This window comes from Salvelinus alpinus, chromosome 9 (assembly GCF_045679555.1).
Source record: "Salvelinus alpinus chromosome 9, SLU_Salpinus.1, whole genome shotgun sequence".
Classification (NCBI taxonomy): domain Eukaryota; kingdom Metazoa; phylum Chordata; class Actinopteri; order Salmoniformes; family Salmonidae; genus Salvelinus; species Salvelinus alpinus.
In genome coordinates, this window is record NC_092094.1 from 23,861,191 (window position 1) to 23,880,602 (window position 19,412).

General features: G+C 41.5%; 1 long non-coding RNA gene across 1 annotated transcript; it reads right to left on the minus strand.

Moving 5' to 3' along the window:
* Positions 1-7,854: 7,854 nt before the first annotated feature.
* On the minus strand, positions 7,855-17,992 carry LOC139583990 (uncharacterized). The gene is made up of 3 exons (XR_011676658.1): positions 17,786-17,992; positions 9,710-9,786; positions 7,855-8,865 (listed from the first exon to the last, which is right to left on the minus strand). It is a non-coding gene; the product is annotated as an uncharacterized lncRNA (long non-coding RNA).
* Between the last annotated feature and the right edge of the window lie 1,420 nt (positions 17,993-19,412).

Here is a 19,412-nt window from a genome sequence, read left to right on the forward strand (position 1 = left end):
ACCACTGGCATTACGTGCGCGAGCCTTGCAAAATAAATGTACACATACATGTTATTCAATAATTTCATCCAAACAGCTCGCGAGCGTCTGCGTAGCCAGGCCCTAAAATAGAACTTGCTTCTATTTTTTATTCTTGACATGCTGCAAGTCCCGCCTCTCCCATCTCCTTATTGGTTTTTAGGAGCATATACCCACATGGGTGATTGAAAGCTGAACTGAGGACCACCTGAGTGGCGCAGTGGTCTAAGGCACTGCAGTGCTTGCTGTGTCACTAGAGATCCTGGTTCAAGTCCAGGCTCTGTCGCAGACCTGGAGACGCATGGGGCGGCCTCTCCTGAGTCCGTATGGGAGTTGCGGCAATGGGGAAATTGGATACCACGAAATGGTGGAGAAAAAGGAATTTTAAAAAAACAACCTGAACTGAGGTCCCCAGTCCAGCTGGTGGGAGTTATCTGTATTTTTCTTAGCTGTTTATATACCACCACAGACTGAGGCTGAGGATAAGACAACATTGACTGAGCTGTATTCCGCCAAAAACAAACAAGAAAACGCTCACCCAGAGGCGGCGCTCCTAGTAGCCGGGGACTTTAATGCATGGAAACTTAGAAATTTGGTAAACTGGATTTATCAACAGCATGTTAAATGTGCAACCAGATAACTCTGGACCACCTTTACTCCACACACAGAGAAGCATACAAAGCTCTCCCTCCATTTGGCAAATCTGACCATAATTCTATCCTCCTGATTCCTGCTTACAAGCAAAAATTTAAGCAGGAAGCAACAGTGACTAGATCAATAAAAATAGTGGTCAGACGATGTAGATGTTAAGCTACAGGACTGTTTTGCTAGCACAGACTGGAATATGTTCCACGATTCCTCTGATGGCATTGAGCAGTACACAACATCAGTCATTGGCTTCATCAATAAGTGCATCGATGACCATGTCCCCACGGTGATCGTACATACATACCCCAACCAGAAGCCATGGATTACAGGCAACATCCACACTGAGCTAAAGGATAGAGCTGCCGTTTCAAGGAGCGGGACTCTAACATGGAAGCTTATAAAAAATCCCGCTATGCCCTCTGACAAACCGTCAATACAGGACTAAGACGTACTACACTGGCTCTGACGCTCGTTGGATGTGGCAGGGCTTGCAAACCATTACAGACTACAAAGGGAAGCACAGCCGAGAGCTGCCCAGTAACACGAGCCTAGCAGACGAGCTAACATACTTCTATGCTTGCTTCGAGGCTAATAACACTGAAACATGCATGAGAGCACCAACATTCACAAAGCCGCAGGGCCAGACGGATTACCAGGATGTGTACTGCGAGCATGCGCCAACCAACTGGCAAGTGTCTACACTGACATTTTCAACCTTTCCCTGTCAGAGTCTGTAATACCAACATGTTTTAAGCAGACCAACATAGTGCCTGTGCCCAAGAACACTAAAGATAACCTGCCTAAATGACTACCGACCCGTAGCACTCACATCTGTAGCCATGAAGTGCTTTGAAAGGCTGGTAATGGCTCACAACACCATTATCCCAGAAACCCTAGACCCACTCCAATTTGCATACCGCCCCAACAGATCCACAGATGATGCAATCTCTATTGCACTCCACACTGCCCTTTCCCACCTCTGCAACTGGATCCTGGCCTTCAACGGGCCGCCCCCAAGTGGTAAGGGTAGGTAACAACACATCCGCTACGCTGATCCTCAACACGGTGCCCCTCAGCGGTGCGTGCTCAGTCCCCTCCTGTACTCCCTGTTCACTCATGACTGCACGGCCAGGCACGACTCCAACACCATCATTAAGTTTGCCGATGACAACAGTGGTAGGCCTGATCACTGACAACGACGAGACAGCCTATAGGGAGGAGGTCAGAGACCTGGCCGTGTGGTGCCAGGACAACAACCTCTCCCTCAACGTGATCAAGACAAAGGAGATGATTGTGGACTACTGGAAAAAGAGGACAGAGCACGTCCCCATTCTCATCGATGGGGCTGCAGTGGAGCAGGTTGAGAGCTTCAAGTTCCTTGGTGTCCACATCACCAACAAACTAACATGGTCCAAGCACACAGACAGTCGTGAAGAGGGCACAACAAAACCTATTCCCCCTCAAGAGACTGAAAATATTTGACATGGGTCCTCAGATCCTCAAAGTTCTACAGCTGCACCATCGAGAGTATCCTGACTGGTTGCATCACTGCCTGGTACGGCAACTGCTCGGCCTCCGACCGCAAGGCACTAGAGGGTAGTGCGAACGCCCCAGGACATCACTGAGGCCAAACTTCCTGCCATCCAGGATCTCTATACCAGGCGGTGTCAGAAGAAGGCCCTAAAAATTGTCAAAGACTCCATAGAGTAGACTGTTCTCTCTGCTACCACACGGCAAGCGGTACCGGAGCACCAAGTCTAGGTCCAAAAGGCTTCTTAAATCTACCCCAAAGCCATAAGACTCCTGAACAGCTGATCAAATGGCTACCCAGACCATTTGTATTGCCCCCCTCCACATGTACATATTACCTCAACTAACCGGTGCCCCCTGCACATTGACTCGGTACCGGTACCCCCTGTATATAGCCTCGCTACTGTTATTTTACTGCTGCTCTTTAATTATTTGTTACTTTTATTTTACTTGTCTATTTTCTACTTAACCAACAATGCAGTTTTAAGAAAAAAAGTGGGGATGCACCGATGACATTTTTGGCCAATACCGATATCCAATATTTTCCCGATACCTACAACCGATATTTAACATTTTTGTGGCCTTTTAAGCATTATAGTACAGTTAAATAATTCACACACAAACGCACACACACGGACGCAGCATCTCAGTGCAAGAGGCGTCACTATAGTCCCTGGTTCGAATCCAGGCTTTATCACATCCGGCGGTGATTGGGATTCCCATAGGCCGGCGCTGACAAAGCATGTAAGTAGGAAACTGTGAGAGACGGAATCTAAAACAAAAATCCAGAAAATCACATTGTATGATTTTTAAGTAATTAATTTGCATTTTATTGCATGACATAAGTATTTGATACATCAGAAAAGCAGAACTTAATATTTGGTACAGAAACCTTTGTTTGCAATTACAGAGATCATACGTTTCCTGTAGTTCTTGACCAGGTTTGCACACACTGCAGCAGGGATTTTGTCCCACTCCTCCATACAGACCTTCTCCAGATCCTTCAGGTTTCGGGGCTGTCACTGGGCAATACGGACTTTCAGCTCCCTACAAAGATTTTCTATTGGGTTCAGGTCTGGAGACTGGCTAGGCCACTCCAGGACCTTGAGATGCTTCTTACGGAGCCACTCCTTAGTTGCCCTGGCTGTGTGTTTCGGGTCGTTGTCATGCTGGAAGACCCAGCCACGACCCATCTTCAATGCCCTTACAGGTGAGATCTTGCATGGAGCCCCAGACCGAGGGTGATTGACCGTCATCTTGAACTTCTTCCATTTTCTAATAATTGCGCCAACAGTTGTTGCCTTCTCACCAAGCTGCTTGCCTATTGTCCTGTAGCCCATCCCAGCCTTGTGCAGGTCTACAGTTTTAGCCCTGATGTCCTTACACAGCTCTCTAGTCTTGGCCATTGTGGAGAGGTTGGAGTCTGTTTGATTGAGTGTGTGGACAGGTGTCTTTTATACAGGTAACGAGTCCAAACAGGTGCAGTTAATACAGGTAATGAGTGGAGAACAGGAGGGCTTCTTAAAGAAAAACTAACAGGTCTGTGGGAGCCGGAATTCTTACTGGTTGGTATGTGATCAAATACTTATGTCATGCAATAAAATGCAAATGAATTACTTAAAAATCATACAATGTTTTAGATTGTCTCTCACAGTTGAAGTGTACCTATGATAAAAATTACAGACCTCTACATGCTTTGTAAGTAGGAAAACCTGCAAAATCGGCAGTGTATCAAATACTTGTTCTCCCCACTGGATGTCCCCATTACCAGTAAAACATCATCAAAACCTATTTCTTTCACTTACTTGCTTTGCTGTTCATTGTTCATTTGTTCAGTCGTTTCATTCTCAACCAGGATTTCATCATACATGTCAAGCAGTGAAGTTTCAGCTGTCTGTCCGTGGCCTCTCTTCCTCGGTGCGCACTGTCACTGTCCCATTTCCATCTTGTCCAGCTGTGTATGTAACATTTCACGTACACCCTGTTTCTTGTCTGGATTGACGCAGCGGTCCTTGTACCTAGCATCAAGCGGGGTGGCGACACAAAGAGTCTGAGAGAATGCCACCGAATCGCTTGTTCACAGCCTCAAATACTTCTGTAAGTTTTAACCTCACGGTCTGTCGGCAGTTTTGTTGAGCAGGTGTTTCAATGCCATGACAGAGGGTATCACGTCTGCTGCAGACGCAGTTGATTAGCTTATTTCTCGAGTCAGTTGTTCAAATGGCGCTAGGAGTGTGTGCATGTTTCCAAGTTTCAAACATGTTCTCAAATGCCATTGAAAACGCCAGCAGCGGTATGAGAACCAGCACATTCTTGAGCATGCAATACGGCTTTCCTCAGTACAAAATCCTCATCGACCCACTGAGTGGTCAGACTCCGCATGCTCATGGGTCTGACGTCGCTGGTCCAAATGTCAGTCGTGAAGCCCATACATAGCAAGTAGCTCATGGATGCGTTTCAATACTGTGTAACTCCGGTAGGGCAACATCTGAAAAATAGCGCCAACTTGGTAGTGTGTACCGGTGCTCGACCAGTCGGCGAAAGCGAACATCCACGACAGAGAAAGGTTGATTGTCAAGGGCAATGAATTCTATTGTCTTGGCATTAATGGATTTTGCCTTTGAGTTGTCTCTGAAATGTTCTTACTCTTTCAAATGACTGCTCGACTTGAACTTGTATAGTTGTTGGAAGTGTGCGCATAGTATTTTTCTGCTTTTGATCTGTGTAGCGCTGTATTTTTCATGGAATCATTACATCATCTACCTACGTTATATAGGTATGCTTTGACATCGGTTTTGCACATCGGCGTTAAACTAGACAATCGGGCCGATGCAGATTTGGCATTTTTAGCCGACATAAAATTTGATATGAAAATAGATGTGCAACGCTCCCCATCCAACCTGACAGAGCTTGAGATGATCTGCAGAGAAGAATGGGAAAATTCCCAAAATACAGGTGTCCCAAGCTTGTAGCGTCATACCCAAGAAGACTCAAGGCTGTAATCGCAGCAAAGGTGCTTCAACAAAGTACTGAAAAACATACCCACAGGATGCTGCCACCAACATAAGGATGGTGCAGGTTTCCTCCAGACGTGACACTTGGCCAAAGAATTCAATCTTGGTTTCATCAGACCAGATAATCTTGTTTCTCATGGTCTGAGAGTCCTTTAGGTGCCTTTTGGCAAGCTCCAAGCGGGCTGTCATGTGGCTTTTACTGAGGATTGGCTTCCATCTGGCCACTCTACCATAAATGCCTGATTGGTGGAGTACTGCAGAGATGGTTGTCCTTCTGCAAGGTTCTCCCATCTTCACAGAGGAACTCTAGAGCTCTGTCAGAGTGACCATCGGGTTCTTGGTCACCTCCATAACCAAGGCCCTTTCCCCCGATTGCTCAGACAATCCTGTCTCGGAGCTCTACGGACAATTCCTTCGACCTCATGGCTTGGTTTTTGTTCTGACATGCACTGTCAACTGGGGGACCTTATATAGACAGGTGTGTGTTTTTCCAAATCATGTACATTGAATTGACCACAGGTGGACTCCAATCAAGTTGTAGAAACATCTCAAGGATGATCAATGGAAACAGGATGCACCTGAGCTCAATTTAGAGTCTCATAGCAAATGGTCTGAATACTTATGTAAATAAGTTATGTTTTTTTGTTTTAATAAACGTGACAAAATTTCTACAAACCTGTTTTGGCTTTGTCATTATGGGGTGTTGTGTTAAAAAATATATATCTTTTAGATTAAGTCTAATGTAACACAATGTGTTACATTTTCATTCAATTAGGCCTAATTTAAATTTGATTGTGAAGTAACTTGCAAAAGTATTGCCCATTCCATCCATTTGCCATTTATTCAGTGGGCTGGCATCGTTTGCGTCGCTGGACAGAGTCAAGGATATAGTTTGCATTATTTTAAAGGCCTATTGCAACATGTAGCATGTTTTTGTTTCCCTTACAATACATTTGGTTAGTAATAGTTATAGTATATAAAACAGTCCCATAACAGCTTATTTTTACAAAGTAAAATTAAAAGAGAATGGTATCAACCTCCAAGGGGCGCAGCCAAATTATTTGCTGCTGATAAATAGGCATAACAAACTCATCATTACAATATTGTCTTTCTAAATTAAATCAACCTCTCCACCTTCCTTATCATTCAGTTAGGCATAATTTAAACTCAATTGTGAAGTAAAGTGCACAATTATCACCCATATGTCATTCATTCAGTGATGAGAAAGAGACGCATTAGTGCCTGGCTGTGTACCAATGTCCTACAGCACATTGTCTTGGCAGACTAAGTTGGGAATAGGTGATTTAAAAAATATACATATAATAATAATAACTGTTAAAAACGCTCTAAATACTTTTCCGTTTGTGATTTCAAAATTCTGACAAATGAGCAGTGTAAAATGCAAACATTTAGGAAAATTCAGGGCAGGAGCAGTAAAGAGCTTTTTGGGGGGATTTTTTTTCAACCAAATCAAAACGTCAGGGCCTGTGGTGGTTCTAGTGTTAAATTATATCAAACTGAACCTTTTTCAGTGATAAAGACATCTAGATACCTCAAGGTAGGGTGGCGTATGCAAAATGTGTCAACTCTGAGCACCTTGAACTCCTAAATATTTTGCCATTCAGGTCCAAAAAGCTACTTTCTGACCACTTCTACCATGTGCAAATATGTATAGAAAGTTTCATTTAAATCAAAAGTTGTGCAGTCAAAATGTGATTGAAATCAAATGGAATAATCCGGGTGATTCTCACAATCTTGGTTTCAAAGTGTAACGGCAGCCTTCCTCCTCTTCACGAGAAGAGGAGGTGTAGCAGGGATCGGACCAACAGGCAGCGTAGCCAGTGCTCAACATGTTTAATAGACGATAACGTGAACACTTACAAAATACAAAAATAACAAACGTGGCAAACCAAAACAGTCCTCTCTGGTGAAATGAACACAAAGACAGGAAACAACCACCCACAAACCCCAACACAAAACAAGCCACCTAAATATGGTTCCCAATCAGAGACAATGACAAACACCTGCCTCTGATTGAGAACCATATCAGGCATACATAGAAATGGACAAACTAGACACACAACATAGAATGCCCACCCAGCTCACGTCCTGACCAACACTAAAACAAGTAAAACACACAAGAACTATGGTCAGAACGTGACAGTACCCCCCTCCTGAGGTGCGGACTCCGAACGCACAACCTAAACCTATAGGGGAGGGTCTGGGTGGGCATCTGTCCGCGGTGGCGGCTCTGGCCCTGGACCCCACTCCACCATTGTCTTTGTCCCCCTCCTTAGCGTCCTTTGAGTGGCGACCCTCGCCGCCGACCTTGGCCTAGGAACCTTCACAAAGGGCCCCACCAGACTGAGGAAACTCCTCCGGACTGAGGGACAGCTCCGGACCGAGAGGCAGCTCATGACTGAGAAGTAGCTCATGACCGAGGGGTAGCTCCGGACTGAATGGCAGCTCCGGACTGAATGGCAGCTCATGACTGGAGGGCAGCTCATGACTGGAGGGCAGCTCATGACTGGAGGGCAGGTTGATGATTTCAGTAATGATAATAAGTATACTAAGACTGAGGTTAAAATGGTTAAAAACATAAAATTGAATGTAGAAAATAAATGAGAACTTGAATCCATAATTGTGCCAGTATTATCTCAATTTCATTTTGCAGTGCTTCAAAAGTACATAACATACATAGGCTAAAAACAGAGAACACATGAACACATACAAAAACATTAGAACAGCACGTCATCGTCACTACACACACTGGCCTGTACAGTGTCCCTTCGGGATGTTGTTTCTATGACCCCAAGCTGGTGCAGCCTCTTTATCTTCAAGTCAAAGTTATGAGTTTTGCAAGCACATGTTTCTCTGTCTGTGACTATTCGCTGGCCAATCCAAAATGGCTTAAGTTTAAAGAATTGAGCCTTGGAAAGGTTGTGCCTTGGATTCTCAGACAGAAATCTTCTATGAAGATTTGCCATAGTGTCCGTTAAGGCTCTCTTACGGAATATCTGGCCCTTTTTCCGAATTTCATCTTGATGAAGGAAGCGGCTAACAAGTTTGCGCATTAGTCTTCTCTGGCTGTTATTGGATAATGTTCTCTGATGACCTCTCTTCTGTAGTTTTCTGGACCTCTCTGCCTTCCATGTTGACAATTACCTGCTTCCTCTTGGCCATCATCAAGTCTTTTCTGTCTTTTCTTTAGGTTGACCATCTCTTTGGTCCTCTGCAGCAGCTTCTCTTCTGTGTAGTGCAACTTTGATCTCAATTTTGACAGTGTTTTCTTTCTTCTATTTCTCTTTTTGGGCGATTCCTTTGGGGTAGAGGTTTTCATTGGTCCTGGTGTCTCTAGAGATGTCTTTCTTCTTTTAGGAGTTGAGTTGATGGCAGGGACATTTACCTGCCGAGGTGAGAATGGCTGTTCTCTTGGGGAGGCTGTGTCTTCTTGAAGATTTTGAATAACTTCTTAATTTTGCTTCTTGAACATGTTGAAGTGTATCATCTTGTGTTATGTCCAATACAGCTTTTAGCTGTTTCTTTCTTCTGTAATACCTTTTTGAGTTTTTCCGCCACTGTTTTCACTTTTCATGTTGCTTCTGTCAGATCTGGAGATTTCTTGATTTTACAATTATGCTATCGTTTTTGATATCTGGAAATGGAAAGGAAGCATAACATGAAATGAGCATGTCTCAAAACATATGAAAAATCTTACTGTTATGGAGACGTCATCCCATAGTAGAGACTGAATGGCTTGCTTGCTTACTGACTGACTGTGTGTGTATCCTATAGAAGAGACGGAATGGCTTAGAAACTGTGTGGACATCCTATAGTATAAACTAAATGGCTTACTGAGTGTGTGTGGTGGATGTGTGCGGGCGCATGTGTAGACTTCCTAACACTGTAGGGTATTGACTTCCTATAGACTATAAATATGCTAATTACTCTTTCTGTAACCTCTCCAACCCCTAACCTCTCTCTCTCCTTCCTTCTGTACTCTTCCAGCAGTTCTGGGTTGGTGTAAACTTTCTCTGAATTTTGTCAGCCTTCGCTAAAGCTTTCTTTTTGCCCCTTGCTGACTGTCTGCAATTAAACAGGACATAAAGCAAAATATCAACATTTAGTAAATAATATTTAAATTAATAGTTCATTATATATATATTTTAAAATAGTCTGTATGATTAAATTCTCATTAGCTAAACAAAAGTTCTCTCTACCACAACTGGCCTTAAATTGCAGCGCTAAGTGAGAATGGTGTTGCGGAGGATGAGGAACCTTAGCATGTTTTGCTAACAAGAGAAGACATGATGACTAAGCAAATTTTTACTCAATGTTCATAATTAGAAATGAAGTATATTTTTATATAATTTTTTTTATCTAACGTTTTCTAAATGTGGAAAACTACCTGTATCGGTAATGATAATCAATACTGTCGTGTACGCAGTCTGACAAGAGAATGTTTAACTTTTAACTGGAGAAATATAAAGAGATCTTACCTGGTAGCCATCTTGAAGGTACTAGCAGATGTGTTGCTTCATTCAAAATCAAACTTTCTTTGTGTGTGTAAACAGTCCTTCAAAAATGTTGTGGAGAATAACATCAGTCATGGACACTTAGTTTTTCATTATTATTTTACATGAATATTTAGTAAATTTTTCTGTCATGTGAAAACATCTAGTAGAACATCCATTAATTTTTTTCAGAATATTTTCATTTTACTCTGTTTAAATTACAACATAACATACATTCAGACAGAGCTGGACGAGTTGCAGTAATGAGAATTTCAGCAGAAAATGCAAAAAACTAAAATAATGAATTCCTATGTTGAAATTACTCTTTGTGCAAGGTAGAGAACAGTATTCTCTTTATTATATTACATGTTTTATGTTTAAAATCATTACTGCCATGGTATTTTAATGGTTTCATGAGAATGACCCACCCAGTTGTATAACTGTATGAGCTGGGTTGTTTGTCCTTGCATTTAATTTATGTTTGCTGTCTCTTGCTAGCATTTAGCTAGCATCCTCTATGGGAATTCGCTAGAATTTTGTTAGCATTTGTTTAGAGTGCACTCACCGGGCGCTATTTCTATCAGTAATACCATATAGTAGGGCTGCACAATTCATCGAATTCAGATCGAAATTGCGATATTAACGTGCAATAGCCATATCGGAAGAGGCTGCGATTCTCCTTTCTTTGACACTCTGTTAAAACAACAAAAACTAGACTGTGGTACCTTCTCCAGTGAGATCCGCTAGACTCCATTCATTCACTCTCTACATGCACAGATGATGCTAACCAATCACAAGCGGGCTCTCGCACTCTGCATGGCATGCACATGCTGGCCAATTACGAGTGTCCCTGCTTAAAGTGCGCAGTTAGATTCTGCTGAGGAAAGAAAGGGCTTCACTTCACCGTAGCTCCATTGTAGGCAGAGTGTGTTTCGGGAAACAGAAGTGCTGCTAGTGCTAATTGATTCAGTGCGAAAGGGCGCATCTTCAGTTGTATGGCAGTATTTAGTCTACAGGCAAACCAAATGCAAGTGTTTTGCAAAAAGTGCCTCAGAGTTGTGGCAACAAGACCCAACACAACAAATGTATTCAATCATTTGAAGACGAACCATCCCTTACTTTACAACGATTGTATGATGAAAAAAAGCACCCGACAGCAGCAAAGCCACTCAACTACTAACATTTAACAGACATTGATTGCCGAGGCGTTTTCAAATGTAACGCCCTACGAAAAAGCATCCCGCAGACACATAAAAATCACTGAGGCTATCACCCATCACATAGCCAAAGACATGGTTCCTATTAATATTAACACAGTCAGCAAAGATGGCTTCAAGAAGATGATAAACAAGCTGGACAGGAGATACAAGATTCCATCTCGCACATATTTCTCCCAAGACGCCATACCATTACTGTATAACAAAATGAAGAGAGAAGTTGTATCACAGTTGACACGTGGATTATAACGCGGCTATATCAGACCTTTGGTCTAGTAGAACATTTGGTTTAGTGGGTCATTCTCACGAAACTGACATTTGATGAAAAAAACCTAGTGTCATTTATGAAATTTCCTTTTGGATCACTGCGATTAGGACCTTGATCTATTTCGCAATTACTATTGGTTTTTTATCAGATTATGCATTTTACTACCATTTTCATTACAGTCCAAACAAGTAATAAACAAATCAATTTCAAATTATGTTTTAACACTGCTCCCGTAATGAAAAGGCCTGAGTTAAACATAATTTTAAAAAATTATTTAATTCAGACTCACAATTTCAGCTTTTTAGCCGTTTTGTTAATGAGAAGGCCAAGTGGGTTAAAGGGATTGTTTGAGAATAAGAACCTCATTCTGAAGGCATGAAAGCAAATAAATTAACTTCTACTAATCTTCTAGATCAGTGTTTCCCAAACTCAGTCCTGGGGCCTCCAAGGGGTGCACATTTTGGAGTTTTCCCTAGCACTACACAGATGATTCAAATAATCAACTCATTATTAAGCTTTGATTATTTGAATCAGCTGTGTAGTGCTAGGGCAAAAAAAAAAAAACATCCACCCCTTGGGGTTCCCTGGACAGAGTTTGGGAAATTCTGCTCTAGATGATGCAACATTAGTGAATACAACTTTATTTAAAAACTGATTAGAGTTTTCACAGGAACTTCAAAAAGTGTTATGGTAATGAGACATGTCCACAGACACTGTGTGTGTTTGTACATAATAAATATTAAAGTTTAATGTAAACTTCAACTAGTATAACATTGTTATGATTTATGGCCAAATTACAGCAACATACTTAAGTGTTTTATTAAAATAAGTTAGGTTTTTATGATGTATAACTGTATAAAATGACCCGAGAATGTAATTTCAGTAATGAGAATTTGGGGTGAATGTACAATAACCTGACAAAAATGTATAATCTATTTAAAATAAAACACTTTGCCAAAAACTACACTACTTAGTCCTCAGAATGATCATTGGTTTTTGCAGATCATGGTTTTGTAACTTAACTTGCTACAGACATGTTTAAAACTGGTTTCATGAGAATCACCCTTGATTTCAGTTAGCACAATATGTATTCATTTATATGATCTCATTTTAGAAGTGATGTGCTCTACCCTGACACTTATTTTATTTTTTTATTCACCCAAGTGTTTGAAAATCGCTGGTGAAGCCACAAATAGGAAATAGCATATGTGGACATAATAAACAAGGTTGCAAAAGCAACAGGTAGCCAAGTTGATAATAGATATGTTTTGCAGTTCAAACCCAGAATCAACATTTGGATGTTAAGACTGCATTGCTTATTATAGAAATCCCTTCATATGAAACTGCTGTAGTTTACAGAGCATATCCAACAAAAGTGGGTTCATAACTGCAAGAACAGTACTTGTTTACCAGTTGTTGAGCTAAGAGATGCATTGTGGCTCATAAAAAAGCCTGACCTCATTGTCTTCCAAAACATAATACTTAGGAAACACTATCACTGATAGATACCCCGAATCGGGACAAGCATTCCATTATGTTGAGATCTATTCAACTTTGTACACTCTATTGACTAAACGTTTAAATATATCTTCAGATGGACAATAACATTCTTGTATACTGTATCATATTGCTGCCAATACAGGGGAAGTCCATTCAGGACTTGAACCCGTGACCCTGCACCTAATAGTCCAACATCTCTTAAGCCAATAACAGGCCAAGACTGGTGAACTTCTTGACTAGGTAGCTGGTGCTGTACTTAGGACAATACATCTAGGATACCTAGATGCCCACATAGCCCATCTATAATTTAGCCCAAACAACTACCTCTTTACCTACTGTATTTATTTATTTATTTTGCTCCTTTGCACCCCATTATTTCTATCTCTACTTTACACTTTCTTCCACTGCAAAACAACCATTCCAGTGTTTTTTTACTTGCTATATTGTATTTACTTCGCCACCTTGGCCTTTTTTATATTTGTATTTATTTATATATTTTGTTTGCCTTCACCTCCCTTATCTCACCTCACTTGCTCACATTGTATATAGACTTATTTTTCACTGTATTATTGACTGTATGTTTGTTTTACTCCATGTGTAACTATGTGTTGTATGTGTCGAACTGCTTTGCTTTATCTTGGCCAGGTCGCAATTGTAAATGAGAACGTGTTCTCAATTTGCCTACCTGGTTAAATAAAGGTGAAATAAATAAAATAAATACCTGGAATCCCACCAGATGTTTCCTGTTGGGATTCATACCAGCAAACCTTTGGTTTCTGGCCTGACATTTTTACTTTGTGTCCCACCATTTCAGCTGTCTGGTGAATCACGTCACACCATAAGGATTGAGCAGTGAACAATACACAATCGTACCAAAGAATAAAAAAAAAAAAGATGAATTAATAAAACCCTACCGCTTCAAAACATCCAACTTTTTAAAGATAAGTATTGGCTTGTATCGAATTTTAAGGAATTGACTTTAATAGAGGTCGACCGATTAATCGGAGTGGCCGATTCAATCAGGGCCAAATTCAAGTTTTCATAACAATCGGAAATCGGTAATTTTGGGCGCCGATTTTGCTGTTTTTTGGGGGGGGTTTTACACCTTAATTTAACTAGTCAAGTCAATTAAGAACACATTCTTATTTTCAATGACGGCCTAGGAACGGTGGGTTAACTGCCTTGTTCAGGGGCAGAACGACAGATTTTTACCTCGATCAGCTCGGGGATTCAATCTTGCTACCCTTATGGTTAACTAGTCCAACGCTAATAGCGTTTCAAATGTCACTCGCTCTGAGACTTGGAGTAGTTGTTCCCCTTGCTCTGCATGGGTAACGCTGCTTTGAGGGTGGCTGTTTTCGATGTGTTCCTGGTTCGAGCCCAGGTAGCGGAGAGGAATGGAAGCTATACTGTTACACTGGCAATACTAAAGTGCCTATGACTATTGGATGTTCTTAAAGGTATATGAAATACAAATCGTATAGAGAGAAATAGTCCTATAATTCCTATAATAACTACAACCTAAAACTTCTTACCTGGGAATATTGAAGACTCATGTTAAAAGGAACCACCAGCTTTCATATGTTCTCATGTTCTGAGCAAGGAACTTAAACGTTAGCTTTCTTACATGGCACATATTGCACTTTTACTTTCTTCTCCAACACTTTGTTTTTGCATTATTTAAACTAAATTGAACATGTTTCATTATTTATTTGAGGCTAAATTGATTTTATTGATGTATTATATTAAGTTGAAATAAGTGTTCATTCAGTATTGTTGTAATTGTCAATATTACAAATACATTAAAAATATATATATTTTTTTAAATCGTCCAATTAATCGGTATCGGCTTTTTTGTTCCTCCAATAAATCGGTATCGGTATCGGCGTTGAAAAATCATAATCGGTCGACCTCTAGACTGTATAATAATGAAATTATTGGTATAAATGGACAAAACATTTCGACCCACCTACACCCCTGCCCGACCCAAAGTATATCTAGGCTATATGCGGTCCCTGAAGGAATGTCAGAAATGGGATTAGAACCTACACCCCCAAGGGAGACTGCAAACTAAACGCATCCTGACCTCCAACTTCCAATTAACCCACGGTAACGGCATCCCACTTCTGCCACCAATGCAGCAAACAATGAAGTACCTTACTGTGATTGTGTGAAATAGGTAGCGTAGAGATGCGATATTGAGGGCAGATATTCAGGAGGCAGAAGCTTCTGGTGCAAAGGTGTCCATATTAGTTTCAGTGTTCAATAGTGATAGCCGGCGATTAATATTTAAAAGACAAACAGGTGAACAATACTTACTGCTGAAGCAAAATAACAAACCTCACTGCTTAAAACAGGCTCACCCTGTAGCTTCCATAGATCTTACAGGTTGGGTTGTGTGTACCTGGCTCAAGCAGCCTCCCCACTTCAATTCTAAAACAGAACTGCATTGCTCTCCAAAACGAGCCCATATATACACCTGAAGTACACTTCCTGGAAGATACCAATATGTATGGCAACATAACACCAAAATCTGGCTAATACAAATTGAACTGGCTTCCTCATAATTACCCCATTACATACATTCCGTCTAAAACAAACCTGACCACTTCCATGTACAGTTTAAAATTGGGCACACGTTAAACAACAATCATTAATTGTTAAGTGAATGGAACTGGCAAATGGCGGCAGCCCAGTAACATATAGCGGTGCGCAAAGGCACGCCCGCTCCTGCCGCACAACTCAAATTACATAGACAAGACACAAGGAGCTCCGACACAACGTGAGAAGTATGAACAAAGGAAAGCATTAACAGAATGAAACAAACAGTTTCTTGCTTGTAAGTGTTACAATGAATCTGTGCACAGAAACCACATTTCACTCTGGTAGGCTTGAGACAGGAAAATAACTGCATTTCTGTGTGGAACCGATTATACGGAAATACCTTTCCATACAAAAATGTCCCTGACGAACTGGGCATGAACTTAAAACAGTAACTTATTGCTAACAAAGAAACTAATGAATAATATAGTCATGTGCGGTATAATGCTTGCTTCTAGGAAGAAATGGCAAAATGCATAAGAGAAATAGGACCTAATGGCAGACTAGACAGTGTGTCTTATCCAGTGTCCTGTGTGAATTTAAGTATGCTCTCTCTAATTCTCTCGTTCTCTCTTTCTCTCTGAGAACCTGAGCCCTAGGACCATATGTCAGGACTACCGGGCATGATGACACCTTGCTGTCCCCAGTCCGCCTGGCCTTGCTGCTATTCCAGTTTCAACTGTTCTGCCTGCGGTTATGGAACCCCTACCTGTCCCAGACCTGCTGTTTTCAACTCTTAATGATCGGCTATGAAAAGCCAACAGATTTATTCCTGATTATTATTTGACCATGCTTGTCATTTATGAACATTTTGAAAATCTTGGCTCTCTCTAATTTTCTCCTTCTCTCTTTCTTTCTCTCGGAGGACCTGGGCCCTAGGACCATGCGTCGGGACTGCCGCCCGTGGTGACTCCTTGCTGTCCCCAGTCCGCCTGGCCTTGCTGCTATTCCAGTTTCAGCTGTTCTGCCTGCGGTTATGGAACCGCCACCTGTCCCAGACCTGTTGTTTTTCAACTCTTGATGATCGGCTATGAAAAGCCAACTGAAAATTATTCATGATTATTATTTGACCATGCTTGTCACTTATGAACATTTTTGAACATCTTGGCATAGTTCTGTTATAATCTCCACCCGGCACAGCCAGAAGAGGACTGGCCACCCCTCATAGCCTGGTTCCTCTCTAGGTTTCTTCCTAGGTTTTGGCCTTTCTAGGGAGTTTTTCCTAGCCACCGTGCTTCTACACCTGCATTACTAGCTGTTTGGGGTTTTAGGCTGGGTGTCTGTACAGCACTTCGAGATATTAGCTGATGTACGAAGGGCTATATAAAATAAAATTGATTGATAGACAGTGTGCGAGTTCGTGACGAGTGGGCATAAACTCACATGAAAGATTTTTTTACAATAAAATAAAAAATAATTGCTATTTTTATATGCACAAACACCATTCATGACAACCCCACCCTTGATGGCAGAGAGAAAATGTTGCAAATTTAAAGCTTATTTCCTGCAACTCTACATTTTGCCATGGGATGGAGACTTTTTTTTGCAATTTTAAAGCTAATTTCATGCAATTCCACACATTTTTGCCATTTCTAATGTGTGTTCATGTGATATTTGGGTGACTTAAACATTACAACAAAATCAATGGGCTAAAAAAACATTAGCTGACCTGGGCTAGTTGATCTGGACATTTGACTTGTTATTAATAGCAAGTAACTTATTTTTATAGTAATTTTTTGCATATTTTCTTCAAATCTGAAAACATTGAAGACACGCCCATTTTCTGAAGAATTGCATTATGGGCCCTAAAAGTATGGAAATAGTGTCCTCTGCGTGTTTACTCATATTTTGGCAATAACTATATCCATACTATACACTCAATTCACCTCACAAATAGTACGGTTAGTACGAGTATTCGAACAAAGCTATGGTTTCCATGTATTTGATGCCTATCTATTCCAGCTATTATTATGCGCTGTCCTAGTCCTCAGCAGTCCCCACAGGTATGCACAGAACGCACTGCCTCTGCAACGCAATGCTGCAAGGCAAACGCAGAGTTCCATTGGAAATGAATGTACTTCTGGTGTACCAAAATGCGAGGCGTTAGCTAAAATTATCCCCGAAGCGACTACAACATATCTAGCTGTACAACCAGACCTGCCCTGATGACAGTCTTGGTTTCCACTAATGCCTCCGCAAGAATTGGCTCAAAATATCGTTTAAAAATCATACGAACTAGCCTACTGCACCAATGTAAACGCAATAAACGAAATGTCACCGTGAACTGTGTATTTAAGAAGTAACTATTTGTCAATTTGACAAGTTACGAGCTGGTTACCGACAACCTGTCAAAAGTTGTTTAATTCTCAAGTCATCACTTCCTAAAGTTCAAGTTGAGGAAAATGCTGTGGTCTCCAACACCGGCTCGGGAAAAGACAGGACGCATACAATGTCGTTTTCAGAGGTTAAACTCACCTACGAATTCCAAATGTAAGATGTCCAGGCTGCAATATGAGCTGTCATTTATCTTCCGTCAGAACTGTAAACGACACTTTTCTTGTCTCTGCTAAAGCCTGCAGCGCATCCTTCCTGCTCGAGCCCCAGCGAGCGGAGGTTGCCTCCCACGACCAAAGATTTGTATAACTAACACAAGATGGACCACAGCCTGTTGTTTCCAATGGGAGCAAATTAATCATAGTGGGAAGAACAAGCAAGGAAGTAGGCAGAGCCAAACAAGAGCTAACAAGAGCCTATTGGCGCGTTCTAGCATATGCTTGCATAATCCATTAGGGAACGCCTACTCTGAAGTGCGCGTGTGTATTAACTCAAATCGCACTTGCACTCCTTGTGAACCACACATTTTTTTGTTTGTTAACTTTGGCAAACGATAAAGTCTACGAAACTTAGTCCACTATGTTCGTAACAGATTCCAGTTTTGGAAACAGAAAACTGTATTGAGATCAAATGTTTCATCGATGAGAAAATTAGCAGAATGTCGGCCAAAATCTATCAATTCAATCTCAATTTAAGGGTCTTTATTGGCATGGGAAACACATTGCCAAAGCAAGTTAAATATATAATTAACAAAAGTGAATAAAAAAAATAAAAAATCAACAGTAAACATTACTAGACAATCTGGACCCTCTTTCTAAAATTATCCGCCGCCATTGTTGGAACCCCTATTACCAGTCTGTTCAACCTCTCTTTCGTATCGTCCGAGATCCCTAAAGATTGGAAAGCTGCCGCTGTCATCCCCCTCGTCAAAGGGGGTGACACTCTAGACCCAAATTGTTATAGACCTATATCCATCCTGCCCTGCCTTTCTAAAGCATTCGAAAGCCAAGTTAATAAACAGATCACTGACCATTTCGATTCCCACCGTACCTTCTCCGCTGTGCAATCTGGTTTCCGAGCTGGTCACGGGTGCACCTCAGCTACACTCAAGGTACTAAACGATATCATAACCGCCATCGATAAAAGACAGTACTGTGCAGCTGTCTTCATCGACCTAGCCAAGGCTTTCGACTCTGTCAATCACCGTATTCTTATCGCCAGACTCAATAGCCTTGGTTTCTCAAATGACTGCCTCGCCTGGTTCACCAACTACTTCGCAGACAGAGTTCAGTGTGTCAAATCGGAGGGCCTGCTGTCCGGACCTCTGGCAGTCTCTATGGGGGTGCCACAGGGTTCAATTCTCAGGCCGACTCTTTTCACTGTATATATCAACGATGTCGCTCTTGCTGCGGGTGATTCCCTGATCCACCTCTACACAGACGACATCATTCTGTATACATCTGGCCATTCTTTGGACACTGTGTTAACTAAACTCCAGACGAGCTTCAACGCCATACAACACTCCTTCCGTGGCCTCCAACTGCTCTTAAACGCTAGTAAAACCAAATGCCTGCTTTTCAACCGTTCGCTGCCCGCACCTGATCTAGAATATGTGGACAACTACAAATACCTAGGTGTCTGGCTAGACTGTAAACTCTCCTTCCAGACTCATATTAAACATCTCCAATCCAAAATCAAATCTAGAATCGGCTTTCTATTTCGCAACAAAGCGTCCTTCACTCATGCCGCCAAACATACCCTAGTAAAA